At 35.9% G+C, this 15245-nt stretch overlaps 1 protein-coding gene across 3 annotated transcripts in view; it reads left to right on the top strand.

Moving 5' to 3' along the window:
* The window catches only part of Ptr (patched domain-containing protein), a 55252-nt gene that overhangs the window by 2592 nt on the left and 37415 nt on the right, over positions 1-15245 (top strand). Inside the window, exons 1-2 of one of the 3 annotated variants that reach the window (XM_076625341.1) lie at positions 11961-12384; positions 12484-13075. The gene's annotated coding sequence lies outside the window, so the exon portion shown is untranslated. Of the gene's footprint in view, positions 1-969; positions 1013-11960; positions 13076-15245 lie in introns of those variants that run through there. The other 2 variants (XM_076625342.1, XM_033329381.2) reach the window with 2 other exon arrangements.

Raw genomic sequence — 15245 nt, 5'->3', positions numbered from 1 at the left:
TGGAATTGTGGAAGCTTATCCCCGTTTCTGGATCACCTGAAGCAGCTAAGACAGTTGCACAGAGGTGGTCGTGCATCAGCAGCTTCGAACGTGGCTGCACTTGGACATCTCGGTATTAGTGTTGCGTATGTTGAAATATGAGTGCACAGATTAGTGTTTATTAGCGTTGCGTGAATAATGAACACCTTGCTGTGGTGTGTGCTTTCGCGAATTTTTCATTTGTTTCTATCTTTTTTTTTGTCAAGACCAAATTAAATATAATTGCAAATGTAATAAAGCACTCTTCGCGGTTTATTTTGAGAAGATTTTATTTTATGATTACGGATTTAGTAAATTAGCGTTGCGAAATAAAAAAATGTTCCACTCACGGTTTGTTCGGTGTTGTATCGAGTGGATCGCCCTTCTGGCTCCTCGATTTTATTTCTTTTCCATCATCCCTTTAGGCGTTTTGCAGTGGAAATACTGCAATGTATCCATTTAATACTGATGAATACTTGTAACTTGGTATTGTATTACTTAAAATGATTTTTAAATGGTTTCATTTTGTAATTTCATGTATATTGCATTTGTAAAAAACTGACAAATGAAATACGAATATGTTTGGATTATACGATACAAAAATTTTTTTACTAAATGAAAAATGCAAAATATAACATTTATAGAATATTAATTCATTTGAAATATATATTAAGATATTATTTCGTTATTTTAGTGTGTAAATAGTAACCGTTCGTTATTAGAGTTACAATTATCTCGTCTACAGTATTTTTGATTAATTAATCAAAGAGTAATTTTAAAACGTTTGAATTTGCTGCGCGTAAATTAAAATTGAATCGCGGTGATCGTTCGTTTTAAAAAGTCTTGCACAGAAAACATTCCATATTCCATATTTCTTTGTTTGCCTTTGGCCGTCGATATTAAATTTATACCATCAATTCAAGATTTAATTGAAATTTTCTGTATCTTCAGGACGAGTCTCTATGTGCAGCCACCTCCACGTGGTGAGACTTAGGTAATCATTATTATTTGATATATAACTACTAATTGCACCACAATTGTGAATTATAAAGCAAACAATATAAGTTAATTAGCTGCTATTTCAAACTTCCTTTACATATTATTGCTTACTATATATTTATTTTATGTTAAGTTTCGTAAATTTACTGCGAAGAGTAAAATCTTGTGAAAAGATTTGGCTCGAGAAAGTGGCAGACAGTTAAGAATTGATGTGATTTGAAAAAGAACGAAGAAAATCATCGTATCTAGAGAAAGTCGTAGCTCGTCCCTATTTTTCGCATATGACAACCATGGGTGCTGTTGACACCTAGATTTCTAATCGATTTCATAATGCTTTACTTGCACGGTCTCGTGCAACACAAAGCTAGTTCTAGCAAAACACGGATTATTACGTCAGATAGTCGGCATTTTTAGTATGTTATCATCCAGATTGCAATCAGCGGACGTGCATTTCTGTCGGAATTAGTGTAACTCAAACGAAGACAAGTAGGAATGAAAGTAAATTACCCTTGCACAATTTGAAGTATGTACTTAGGTAGAGCAAGGACAATTTCGGAACTTCATGGTCAACTTTATCGAGTATTTTCAGTCTGAAACAACGTAATAACTAAATTGCGCACATTTATGAACATTCATATTTTTATAAATACGATTAAAGAACTCTAATCTAAATAGAAAATTGTCCTTTCACCTACCAACAATATTATCAAGAATATAGTATTTTAGGTATCTAATATTTTTATCTTTTTTATATTATTTTTCTATATCACGGTGCATTCTTACAGCTTTAAATTTCTTTTCAATTTCTCATAAATACATCAAAATCCGCAATATAGTAATAACGCCTAACACTGTCACTTTTTTTAAGTATTTACAAAGATTATTTTGTCGTAACGTTTCGACGTTTGCATTAAAGAAACATGAGACTACCTATTTCTTTCACCCTCGACCGATCTGAACGAAAGTTACATTCTTCGTCTCTGTCGTGGAATTTATAAGTCATCGGGCAAAGCTCCTCCAATTCTCCAATTTCTTCTCTCTTCTCGATGATCTCCTGCTGGAAGTAGTGCAGGCACCTGAACAGGTAGAGAACGCGTAGAAACATCGATTCTTGTTCTCGATACGATCATCGACACCTGTCAGCCTCGCGGACGCTGTATTATCATCGTCTGACTTTCCTTCATAAATCATTTTCTTTCTCGAAGGTACTCGGCTCTACACGGTGTCTAAAAGTAAATATTCGTGCGTTTTGAACGTAATAATTGGATAAACTGTCGGAAATGACACGTTGAAAAAATATAATGGAAGTTGGTGTTGATTTTGTGGCGCGATTATCGTCATTATGAGGCCCGAAGGTCTTCATATTGTTCCCCATAGTAGCTGTTTATTCTGCTGGAACGATTGTCGGTCGTATTATAGTAATCTCGAGAACGGGGACGTGTCGGATTAACATAGAAAATTCGTAAATTGTGAGAATTAGAGCTTCGCGAAATACGGTTTGATTGTTATTTAAAAGAATGAGATATCACGTATGAAGATGAAAAATATCATAAGTCACATATTTTGTGTTTCGCAAGCACGCAATTTTAAAATCCCCTACGGTTAGCAATCAATTTTCTATTAGCGATTTCTCTTTCATTCTTCGATTTTGGTTTTATATTAATTTGACTTTGGTTATCAACTTATTTTATACTAGCAGCTTTCACTTGGTTTTGGTATTAAATTCTAATTTCACTCTCATTCAGTTTTACCTCACCAATTTGATTTTGTGTTACGTTTTGTTTGGCTCGTTTTGGTTGTGTTGGCATTAATTTTTTAATTCAGATTAAATTGTAGTGTTGTCTGTTATTTAATGCAGGAGTACTGGCACGGGAGAGGATTAAAGTTGGTGAAAATAAATGTTCGCTTAATCCTATTATATTATTAGACAAATATTCTTCACAAAAAATGTTTATTCGTATTCTAATTGGATATTGACAGAATTGTCGTTGAAATTTCAAATACTCGAAGTTACAATCGTTCGCAATACGTTTTCACTCTTATTAATTACAAGATTTTAATTTGGTAGATTTTCAATAATTTACAAATTGACAAATGCAAACACGTCGATTAACAAGACTAAGAAGAACTGGGAACTAATCACACAGAACTGAGGAATTAACTACTCTGAACTAAGGAATTATCTCTCTCTCCTCTGTCGCTACGCTTATTTATATTTAGGTCTACCGTGGAGGGGTCGTCGTGTGACGGGTTATTCCGTGGAGGTTGTGAGGCTCGAATTTGCTTTCTATACAAATTGTTAAAATTTATTTAAATTTCAAATTGGAACGCTCGCTCGCGCTATTGGTAGTTTTAGTCTACGTTACGGCGCGTGCGCAGCGCGGGACGTGACATTGATTATCAATTTATTTCATACTATCAGCTTTCACTTGGTATTATGTAAATTACTTCGATTTTACTTATCAACTAATTTTAACTATTTTACCAGCTTTGTTTTCGGTATGAAATTCGATTTTGATTCTTGATCAGCATTATGTTATCAACTCCTTTGTCTTTCTTTGATTTTCTCTATTAAATGTATATACGTGTAGTATCGTGAACAAACTGCCTAAGAAATATCTGGTGAACCATGAACAATGTTGCGAGAAAGCCCAAGTGCCGACAGGCCAAAAGGGTCGGGAAACTTGAATCGGCCAAGCAGCCCATCAATATGTTGTCTGTTTCTCGGTCGAATAGTTACGCGGAAGAAGGCGTTCGTGATGGGGGTATGAGAAAAGGCAAAGGGATGCTTAAGGGAGAAAGACGAATTAATCGGCAGTCGTTAACTAAGAGTCGAGTTGTGAGGAGTCGAGAGTTAAGTTGGCAAGTTGTTACGAATTGCAAACTATTAGTTTTCAGTTGTGAATTATCTATCTAGTTGTGTTAGTTGCAACACATTACTGTATTTAGTCAAATAACCATCGTTTCCCGTTTGATCTATTGTAAATAGATGCATCTATCAATAATCTTATCGTTTAGGATAAAAATCATTGGAAACTTTAATTTTTAATATTTCTGAATAAATAACGTATATCCTTTTTATATAAAGGATTAAAGGATATATACGTATATCCTTTTTACTTTCCTCAACTTCTCCAACTTGATAGATTTATGATCTACTTTTAAATCACACGTATGTCTTTGTATCTAATAAGGTTTCCAACTCAGCTACGTAAGCACATTTAACTTACTGCTTCCTTATAGCTGACAGGCGTGGCACGAATTAAAAAAAAGAAGAAAGAAAATTAGAAAATCAACAAAAATCATCTACCATTCTATTCCCATTCGATCGTATAATAAGCAATCGTTGCACATAGTATGGAGCTTAGTATACAGCTATAAGTAACAACGTGGCCTTTGTACGTCTGCTAAATAGCCGGATAGAGCATTTTCTCCGGTCAGAAGAGTTGGATGGCTTCCTGCTTCGTTCTTCCTTATCTCTAAATCGTAAATTGCTATCCTGGCTAATTATAGAGTCAGAAATTTGTATTAGAAGGGCATTAATCTCTCCTCTTACTTTGTAACGTGAAACTCGCATCTCGCCGGCGAAATGATCTTAATGGACGTTAATGAAACTCGTCCAGCATTCGTTTGTTGCGTGTCACATGCTATTCAGGTGTAATTTCTCCGGTCTGAACGTTTCGTTACGTAAATTAGAACGTATTAGTTACTCGATCCTCTCGCGAGCTTCGTTTCGTGCTTCGTTCCACCGGTTTATCTTTCAACACTGTCCAAAAATCTCTTACAAAAGATACAAAATACCGCGATATTATCGCACACATTCTCCTACGATCAGGTTCTTTCCCCACTTTGCATACGTATTGTATATATATGTAGATGTGCTTGTATTTATGATTTGTCAATTTCTTTTAGTAATTTTCTCGTAGATCTCTGTTGGACGAACAACATTTAAGGATAGAAAATTATTAAAATGAACATTCCTCTTAATAATTTTTTCTTTAATAAAAACTCCATGTAAACTTAACTTAGAATCAACTGAAAGTTCTCAAAGGGATTCGTAGATAGAAAATGGAGCTTTACTGGTTCGATCGAGTCGACTGTCACGTAGGAGACACAAGAAATCACGAAAATGATAGATCGCTGGTGATTTAGTGACATCAATCCGCATCAACACCACGAGATGTCTACACATCCTTGGCGCGTACCCTCAATAGCCTTAAGAACCCACCATGGGTCTTGGCATTTTCATAGTTAAGGTCCTTCAGACCAAACAAGTATCTTTTATTTTAAGTGCCCCTTTACATTTATTATTTACTACGGGTTGACACGGGAAAGTTAGTTTTTCTCACGTTCGGTATCTTCCATTAGCAACTTTCTCTCGGGGGCGACTAAAACCCTTCCTGGTCCACCAACCTTCTTATTATCCAATCGGAAGCGGTGTCTACTGCCTTCACTTTCCTAACCAAAATTGTCATCAACAAATCCGATGGTGCCGTGTCCTTAGACACACCCACCCCTATCTTTCCTCCGCCACAACATCGTCACTAAACTTACTTATTCTCTACCCTTAGAATAGTCAACATATGTTTACCGGTTTCTACCTTTAGACCAGTCGCGTACTTGATTTATGCATACGCGTCAGTGTATATTCAATTGTGACTATTAAGTGAAAAATAAAGTCTAATAGAAAAAAAGTTAATGGTTGTGTTTCGGCTCAACCTTGTTTTTATCATATAACCCTCAAGTTTACGTGACAAGTCTCCTCGAGTCGCAGTTCGAACGTTTCACAAATAAGTTGAAAAAATTGAACTTTGTATATGATAATAAATCTTACTATGCAAATCCAACAGAATGACGGTTCAAAGTTATTGAGATATGTATAATTTTATGCGCTAGACTAGGTTAGGCGCATAGTAGTAATGCATGTGAATATCAGTGTGTGGAAGTATGTGTGTGCGCGGCGTCTCGAAAACAAATGAATGTAAACTGTTCAGTCAGTCAACAGTCGGTCAACAGTCGGTCAACAGTCGGTCAACAGTCGGCTATGGAAGGAAGTGCTGAGACGCGTGCGAGTGTGTATCGATGAATATCTTTGAAATCGCTTATCAAATAAATATATAACTATTCTAATATAAATTCCAAGTGTAAATTTAGCGTTCCTATACCATTATTTCGGCTATTAAGATCAAAAATTCTCAACAAAAGTGTTACAAGAGACTGGGCCGAGCGCGTATTTTGGAGCGTTTTCATACTGAGGTGTTAGTTCCTTTGGAGGGGTTGTCATCTGGTTATCTCTGAAGCGCCTATTCCGTTACCATTTGGTTATTGTTTCGATGGCTGTGGTATGCAGGATGTCTATTCTATCCTATTACTGTTTCTGAGCGGGTGGTCTTCTTGAGCGTGTGACACAATCGTAGGTCGTCTGTTTGGTAGATTTTTTACAATCAATTTTCATTGAGAATTATAAGTAAATTACTTTGGCGTGGTACTGTAACTTGGATTGTAAGAGTTTATAGTATGTTTGATTCTAGTTGAATCTAATGCTTCAATCTAAAGGGTATTGTCTTTTAGTCTGCGGATCTGATTAATCGTGTCAAGTAATTGGGTAACTAATGAGTTTTGGTGGTCGTTAACTCTTATATTATATCTCTTACTGAATTTCGATATTTCTTCTTTAACCGTGGGTATCTTAAGGTCGCGATGTATTGTTTCATTGGTAACATACCAAGATGCATCTATTAAGGATCTTAGAGTTTTTGATTGGAATCGTTGGAGAATTTCTATGTTGGAATTACTCGCTGTTCCCCATAGTTGGATCCCATAGATCCAAACAGGTTTTAATATGGCTTTATATATTATTATTTTACTCTACGTGTTTAAGTTGGAGCGTCTGCCAATGAGCCAGTAGAATTTTTTTAGTTTTAATTTCAGTTATTTGGATTTATCTACGATGTGCCATTTCCATGTCATTCTTCTATCCAGAATCATGCCCAGATATCTGACTGTATCTTGTAGGTCATCTGTAACAATAAAATCAATAACTGTCCGTGTAGAAACGATACATCCGATAACGAGGACATCTGAGATCGCAATGAAACCTTTTTCCTGTTGATCCGCCCTAGCAAAAGGTTAGTCTGGAATATTCAATTTCTAATAATTGTCGTGAAAAGTAATTATCTCACGTGTGCACTTGGAACGTGCGATTCGTCGTTTCTTCGAAACGTGACTTATTTCTACCACACGATGCACAATAGAGTTTTACGTCATAAATTTCCATTGAGATTATTTCGCGAAACTCAATAATTGAACTCAAAAGCAAGACAGATCGTGTCCGTTTTCTGTGCGCTTATCGGTAATTTCTGAAATGTAATGAACGTACGTGATACGTACGATATCTTAGAAACGAAATTTTATTATTAGAATTTTATTTGCGATAGGGACGAGACGATGAACAATCGGAAGTTCGAATTTGCAGTGCAAATCGGCGTGTGGCTTCTCAGCGAGTCAATTGCGAATTGCATGGGAACGTGATACGATAACGTAATATGATAACGTGAAGATTATACGGCGAGGAAAATTGCAAACGAAGACTACTCGGGAAAGTTATGATAGGAAGTTGATTTTTGTTGATCTTTTTTCTGTTTCTTGTTTCATTTCTCACCATCCTAGTGGAACAAATGGAATCTAATTGAAGAAATTTATTTCATTCGCACAAATATTATAACAAATACTTTACATATATATATATATATAATACGCAGTAGTAGTAGTATGTAGAATCGTATATATATATTTGTATATATATCGTATATATAATATATATTTTAATTTAATATATATATAATAAATATTTCATACGATTCTACATACTATATATATATATATATATATATATATATATATATATATATATATATATATATATATATATATATATATATATATATGTAAAGTATTTGTTATAATATTCGTGCGAATGAAATAAATTTCTTAATAAATATTTTATATTCTATATATATTTTACTTTATTATATATATATAATAAATATTTCGTACGACTCTGCATACTACGCGCCTTGTTGCGCATTTAAAATTTCCCATAGATGGATGAAAATCCGCAGTCTTGTTGCGTTTTTCACCCCATGGCGTGGTCTTGAAATGTTTCGAACCGAATCGTGACGGAGATCGTGATCGCATCCATAGAAAGTCTGCCTACGCTCTCGTGTAAATGCGTGTAAGCTGGGAAGGAAGTATCAAACTAGATAAGCGCAGCAACGTTCATTACTTCCGTCTAGCGTGGATGCTGCGCGTTATATTCGTTCGTCCGCTGTGAGATTCGTGAATTGGTCCCTTTCTAACGCATTCACGCAATCAGCCTGATGAATAGACACGCCTTCCCAGCATTTTTTACCCTGCCACTTCCTCCCTTGTTTCTACGAAGCCAGTCGGCACTCGCAAACAAACGCGCGATAAAAGGAACAAAGTGTAGAGAGGCGAGGACGAAGAAAACAGAGAAGGACTTCTTCGAACAAAATCTCTAAACGGAGAAGGACTTCTTCGAACAAAAGTATCCTACACTGCGGGCCGATAGATTTTACTTTTTTATTTTCTATGTTTTTACGAGGTTGGTGTATACGTCGCTGTTTTGAAGTTTGAATTTGCCGCGCCAATATCGCACATTCAATTCTGTCATATTTGTTAATTTGTTAATTACGTTGATTATCAACTATATCAAAGAGGAAGAAATTTTCGAGAAATCGGTACGTTCGATGTTAGGAAGATTTATAGTGAGAATGTGACGCTTCGTTGTCGTGACATTGACGCATGATCAGAATATTCGTGCGATCTTCTTACGTGAACCGTAAATGTAGAAAAAGCGTCACGAAGGTTTCTGGAAACGTAAGATTATAATTTAGGGAAGGTTAAAGACGTTTCCTGTTCCATTTAAGTAATTCCTTGATACGTAAATTATTTTTAAGAGATTCGTAAACGTAGAAATTATAGTAGCTTTGTTCTAAAACTTTTCAAATTCTAAAATTGGTCGTTCGTGCAAGTCTCTAGAATCAAACATACTATGAACTCTCATAATCCAAGTTACAGTACCACGCCAAAATAATTTACTTATAATTCTCAATGAGAATTGATCGTAAAAAGTCTACCAAATAAAAAAAAAGAAAGAAAAAAATTCGTGCAAGTCTGAAACAATGAAAGAAGTCTTTGAAAAGGTCTGTCGAATGATATAAATATCATTTTGATTAAATGTACGATATTTTCAAGCAGCTACGAGCAATAAAAATTGTATTATACAAAACTGCATTTAACGCGCACCGATCTATAATCCTAATAACAACCAGGCATCGATTTCACATAAATACGTCTTAAAATATAAACTGTTACCTGTGTCTTCCGTTTTATTTGATTTTCTTATCTAAAAAGTCTTATGTAATATATATAAAATGTTTCAGTTTTATACGATCAAATTTCACCAGTTTATTTTATGAATAAAAGCAAGAAAATAATGTATAATTATTTACAAAGAGGTCTTAGCGATCTCGACGATAGTTGGATATGTCGTAGAAATTAATATTTGCTACAACTTTTTCCTATACATATAATCCACGCTCGGTCTCAGTTTTCGAGATATTCATAAAAACAATTTGGACATTTTTACTTCGATGTGCGTCGAATGTCGCTTATGTTTTGGTTCGACTTATCGCAAGCACGATTATGTTACATGCGCTGATCACGATGAGTTTGTAATCTCACGTTTCAGTTTGTAAACACACTGCAGAGTGCACGCGCGAGAAACAGAGAGAGAAGATTTTTAGTCATGTATAATAGATTTTATGTTCGGAATAGACAGTTTGACCATCAAGTTCTTTTTAATTTGGATGGAAATGCAAAATTTGCAAATCAAACTTGGCATAAATCGATTGAAATCAGATCGAAAGTTATTTAATTGGTAGCTAGTTTGATGATCCTGTATTGAGTTAGGTTTTAGTTGTACAGTGGCTTTAATCCGGTCAACATTTCCTATGGCGATAAACTTGACTAAAAATCGTCTCTCACCTTCTTCGAACTCATCGTGGCCTGAGCGTGTAGGTAGATACGACACGGAAGAAAGTTGCTGGTTTACTAAATTCTCTCGAAGAGCTCGGCAAGATTGCATTCCTCTTTCTCATCTGCCTGTGTTTAAGTATCGAAACGTGAGACGATATATAAACTCATGGCGGCTCATGGCGGTCATAAAAATAAACATATTTTCATAAATATGTCTCAGAAACTAAGACCAATCAGTGATTATATGCGCAAAAAAGAGTTGTCTAAAATGTTGATTTCTGCAACATATATAAAAATCATGGAAATCGCTGAGCCATCCTGCAAATATTTGCCAAAAGATGTTAATTATCCATATCTCATCCACCTCAGCGATATCTTTGAATACGTTGTCAAGCACGTGATTCTGAACAACTTTCTCTCATACGTACAACTGCCGCTCGTAGTTTGTCTCCGAAATATTCGCAAAATATTACCGTTACCCCAACAGTGAATTTTGCCTGTAATTCTGCTTGTCCGTGACGACGTATGCGTTAGTATTGGTTACCTTACGGTTAGTATTCGCCTCACGCGGTAGGATAAAGTTACACCTAACTCAAACCTAATTCTCATCTTTTGTTTATGGTTTACATAAGTTTGGATTAGGTGTGATTTTATCGGGTCGCCTCATGCAACCAACACTTACAAGCACGCAAGCACGATACAGGCAGAATTCGCTGTAGTGGTATATGTACACCCGTTCCTCGATTCACGCGGCACTTTTTTTATACGAGTCCCTTTTTTGCGCCGTAAATTATAACAATTTGCGCGGTAGTTTTCACGCGTGATCTTAATTTACGCGACCAGAAAATATATTTTCCTGGAAGTTTTAAATGTAACAAGTGTATACGGTAACTTATTCGAGAATGTTGAAACGTGTCAGATAAGGCCGTATAAGATAAGGGTAAAAGTACATTACGTAGCACTAGTCATCATATGTATACGTATTTTTTCTTCTGTATATATATATATTTATAATTATAATAATATGTATAATTATAATATATATGTAATATCGTTTATCTCGAGATAATTAAGGTGATTGATTCTGAAGTCTGAAAATCGAGTTTATTGTGAAAATACTTAAATGAAATACAGGAGTAAACAGCAATTAATAACAGTAATAATTAAATAAACAACAACCAATTAATAACAGTAAACAATAAATAACAAGTTCCGTGCAATGTCTACCTGAAAATTGAGAATCGATTTTCAACGTCCTGAGCTACCGATCTTTCTCCGTCAATGTCAGTCTTCAATGTTTTAAATAATTACTCTTTTCTCTGTGATCTTGTCTATCTCTGATGTTGCTCTCTGTCCGTCCGTTTGGGAAATGAGTGTCTCTCAAAATGGCTGTCCGTAAAACAAAGAAAGTCGCTCTGTCCGTGAAACAAAAGAAGTCGTGCTGTCCGTAAACCGTGAGAGACCCTATCACACTTGAACTATGCAGTTTACATATATAACTATAATTATAATATATATACAGGGTGGTTGCTAACTGGTGGTACAAGCGGAAAGGGGGTGATTCTACGCGAAAAAAGAAGTCGGAAATATAGAATAAAAAAATTTTTTTTTTAATTTTTTTTAAATTTTTCCATCGAGACAACGATCTACAGCGAGATCCGTTATAACGAGACGCGATAAAGTGCACGCGTACCGAGCGAAGATTCAAAGTCAATTTTCTCGAAAACGAAGCCTCGAACGAAAAATTTTTATTTTATATTTTCGACTTCTTTTTTCGCGTAGAATCACCCCCTTTCCGCTTGTACCACCCGGTATATATATATAGATGTTTTGCGAATACCTAGGCAACTGCAATCAACCGACGGTTATATGTAAGGAAAAAGTTGTTGAAAATGTTGGTCTCTACGACATAGCGAAAAATGATTGAAATCAGTGAGACGGGTGGGGGTATCCATAATCACCAAAGCGTTGTACAAACATAGGACTGCAGACGCTTTATGAAAAAGTTATAACAGAGGACGAATGTAGTTATGGAAGACGGATTGGTCGTGTAGGGGACGTGTTTGGCCCACGAGATCACCGGATCTCGTACTGTCAGACTTTTATTTATGGGGAATAGTAAACGGGACAGTATATCGCGCAAAAATTGACTGGAGACGAGAACCGGTCCAAAGAATTTGCGATGTACTCAGCGATCTGAAGCAGAATGAGCATGAAATTGGGAACTCGATCTACCGGGAAGATATCAAGCATAAAATCGAAACGGGGTACTTGCAAATGGAAGCATAAGGAGCTGACCCAAAAACGGTTAGTTTTCGTGTTTCTTATGTAACTTCGTCGTTATAAAGCGCCTGTGGACTTACATATAGTTTATATAACATCCCTTTCTTGTTTCTCCTGACAAAGAACAAGCTGGTGAAATTCGATGGTTCGAAAGATTTAAGAGACACGAGTCAAAGTGTTTTTCTGTTACGGCTCGGCTTAAGGGAAAGTTACGGATACGCCCTTTTCTCTTGACGCGGCTGGATTAGCGAGACGAAAAGCGTAATTGGAAAAACTCGGAACGAAGGAAAGCGAAGAATCACGGAGGAAACGCGCAAAGTGGGGCGAGTCGCGTCGAGCGGTTTCGAGACCGAACGAAAGTGGACGATCGCGGCACAGTGGCAGCTGGTGCGAGCAGCTTCGAAGCGCGCGGCGATCAGTTCGAATTGAGCGTTTCGCGACGAAGCAACGAGAGCAGCGGCCGCGGTTTCATCTTTCTGTTGTGTGTTTGGTGTGTTTTGTTCCCGATTATACGCGACGTCGACGATGACACGCCGGTGCCCTATAACGTGCAGGTGAAACGTTCATACGAGAGGAAACCGTGTTCTACCAGTCACACTTCCGGTCTATCTATCTGGTGAATCCTGAGGATTCGACGCGGCGATTTTCCTAAACGACCGACGACTCACGTGGGGACAGCTTTTCGATAAGAAGGTCCTGATCGACGTGCAAAAAGGTTCGGAATATCTTGTTACGATATATCGAAGAAGCACATTTCATATTTAAGGGGAATGTTACATAATTAATATAGAGAGCGTGGTTTTTTATGCGAGTTCCTTCCTTTTTTTCTTTTTTTCTTTTTTTTTTTAGGATATAATCGAAAGAGTAGAACTTCAGCGGAAAATTGTTTTACTTGCCAAGTATTATAGAAAACGCTGTACTTTGGATATTTTATATATTAGGTTGTTCCAAAAGTTTCTTTCGTTTTATAAGGAAATAATAGATGCTCAGCATCTTTTGTTTTATATTATTTTATTGAATTATGTATGATCCATTTAGTTCTATTTTTATTTTTACGATCGTACATAATCTAATAAAATAATATAAAACAAAATGTTGTGCATTTGTTATCTCCTTGTAAAATGAAAGAAACTTTTGGGACAATCTGATATTTTACATGTTCCGAAGCTTCGGACAAATTTCTAAAGTGGTCCAAATATTCTCTATTTCAAATATTAGGCAATATTCTTTATTCTAAATATATATGTATATATATTTATATTATATTTATATATATTATGTTATATACAATGTGTAATATATCATAATATATTATATAACATATATATATATTCTATATTATATTTTATATTGTATATATTATTATTTATAATATATATACTATCTGTGTATATATGCATATTCTATATTTCCCGAATATTCGAGAACTTATTCTAAAGCTCTAAATTTCCTCCATATCCAATATCAATAAATATTAAAAAACTTAATCCAAAACCCAGAATAAATTTTTGCAGAAATTCCAAATATTCAAAAGTCGTAAAAATTTTATACAGCGCCGCAAGATCCTTCCAATCCTTCGCAAGAGCGTTTTCCTACCCTTCCAAAAATTTTATTTGAAAATTTAGAATTTCCCCTGATTAAAGATTTCCACGAGGTCCCAGAATTTTTTATCGCTTCTGGAAACTTCCCAGAATTTTCTATCGCGGTCTCGAAGCTTCTCAGTATTTTTTATCGCGTCTCGAAGCTTCCCAGAATTTTCTATCGCATCCCGAAGCTTCCCAGAATTTTCTGTCGCGTCTCGAAGCTTCGCAGAATTTTCCATCGCGTCTCGAAGCTTCACAGAATTTTCCATCGTTCTCCAAACGTCCGGCAGAACGTCGCAAAGTTCTCAGTGAATTTTCCTCCAAGCGCACCTTGCCGTTCGTACCAACGTTTTTCTATAGAAGACAGGCGGCTCGCCGCATCTCAAGTATCATCAAGTCGCCATTAGATTTAATATACTCGATTGTTCTTGTTACGCGGCGAAGGTATGCAGCTGGATGTTGGATTGTGCATCGCGGCGACGGGTCAATCAACCGCGGGTGTTTATACCCCCTTGAGCGACGGTCCCCGTAACAAACTGTTGACCTCGGTACAGAGGGGAACTTGCGAATCATCGAGTCGAGGGGACTCTATTTTTACATCGTTTTTTAAACCTGTGTCGTTGTTCGATTCGCTCCTGACACCATCCGTAAGTCTACACCGATTATTAACAATCAACTCTAGATCCTGTCACCGTTTGATTCTGACGAGCGGCAGAGATCCAAAATAGCAAATATTTTAAATATTTCCTTGGCAGAACGTCATTACAAGTAAAAACGAGTCTCTATTCAAGCCAGTTTTCAATGAATGTGAAGGAAATTTCTCGAAGAATGAAACGATTAGAAAATATTAATCTCTAATCGTCTCGATTACGAATGAAACCAATATGAACGATTAAAATCTCTTTTTTGCCACCGGCGATCGTTATCGATGACGGAAGCTTAATTTTGGTTACCAGGTAACAAATGACCGTAATTTTTCTTAGTTACCAATAACCACTGTCGATATCTCGAACTTTATTTTGGTTACCGATCACCAGTATCAACGACAAAACATTTTCTGGCTCTATTCCACTATTGTTGAATCGTTATTAACATTAATTAATTAATTGGTATTCATTGGCAACATAGAAAAGCTTAATTATAAATCTTATGTATCTTGCCAAGCAAAGAAACGATATGAAGATATCCGAAACAAAGAATAGAATAAAAGATAGTGTAATACAATATCGATACAATTGTGTTAATATGTTATGCTAATTATCGGTAATGTTAAGAACTATTACCAATAGTCGAATGTAAGCA

Source organism: Bombus vancouverensis, chromosome 16 (assembly GCF_051014615.1).
Source record: "Bombus vancouverensis nearcticus chromosome 16, iyBomVanc1_principal, whole genome shotgun sequence".
Taxonomy (NCBI): domain Eukaryota; kingdom Metazoa; phylum Arthropoda; class Insecta; order Hymenoptera; family Apidae; genus Bombus; species Bombus vancouverensis.
The sequence above is the reverse complement of the archived record's forward strand: the minus strand, read 5'-3'. Positions and strand labels throughout refer to the sequence as shown.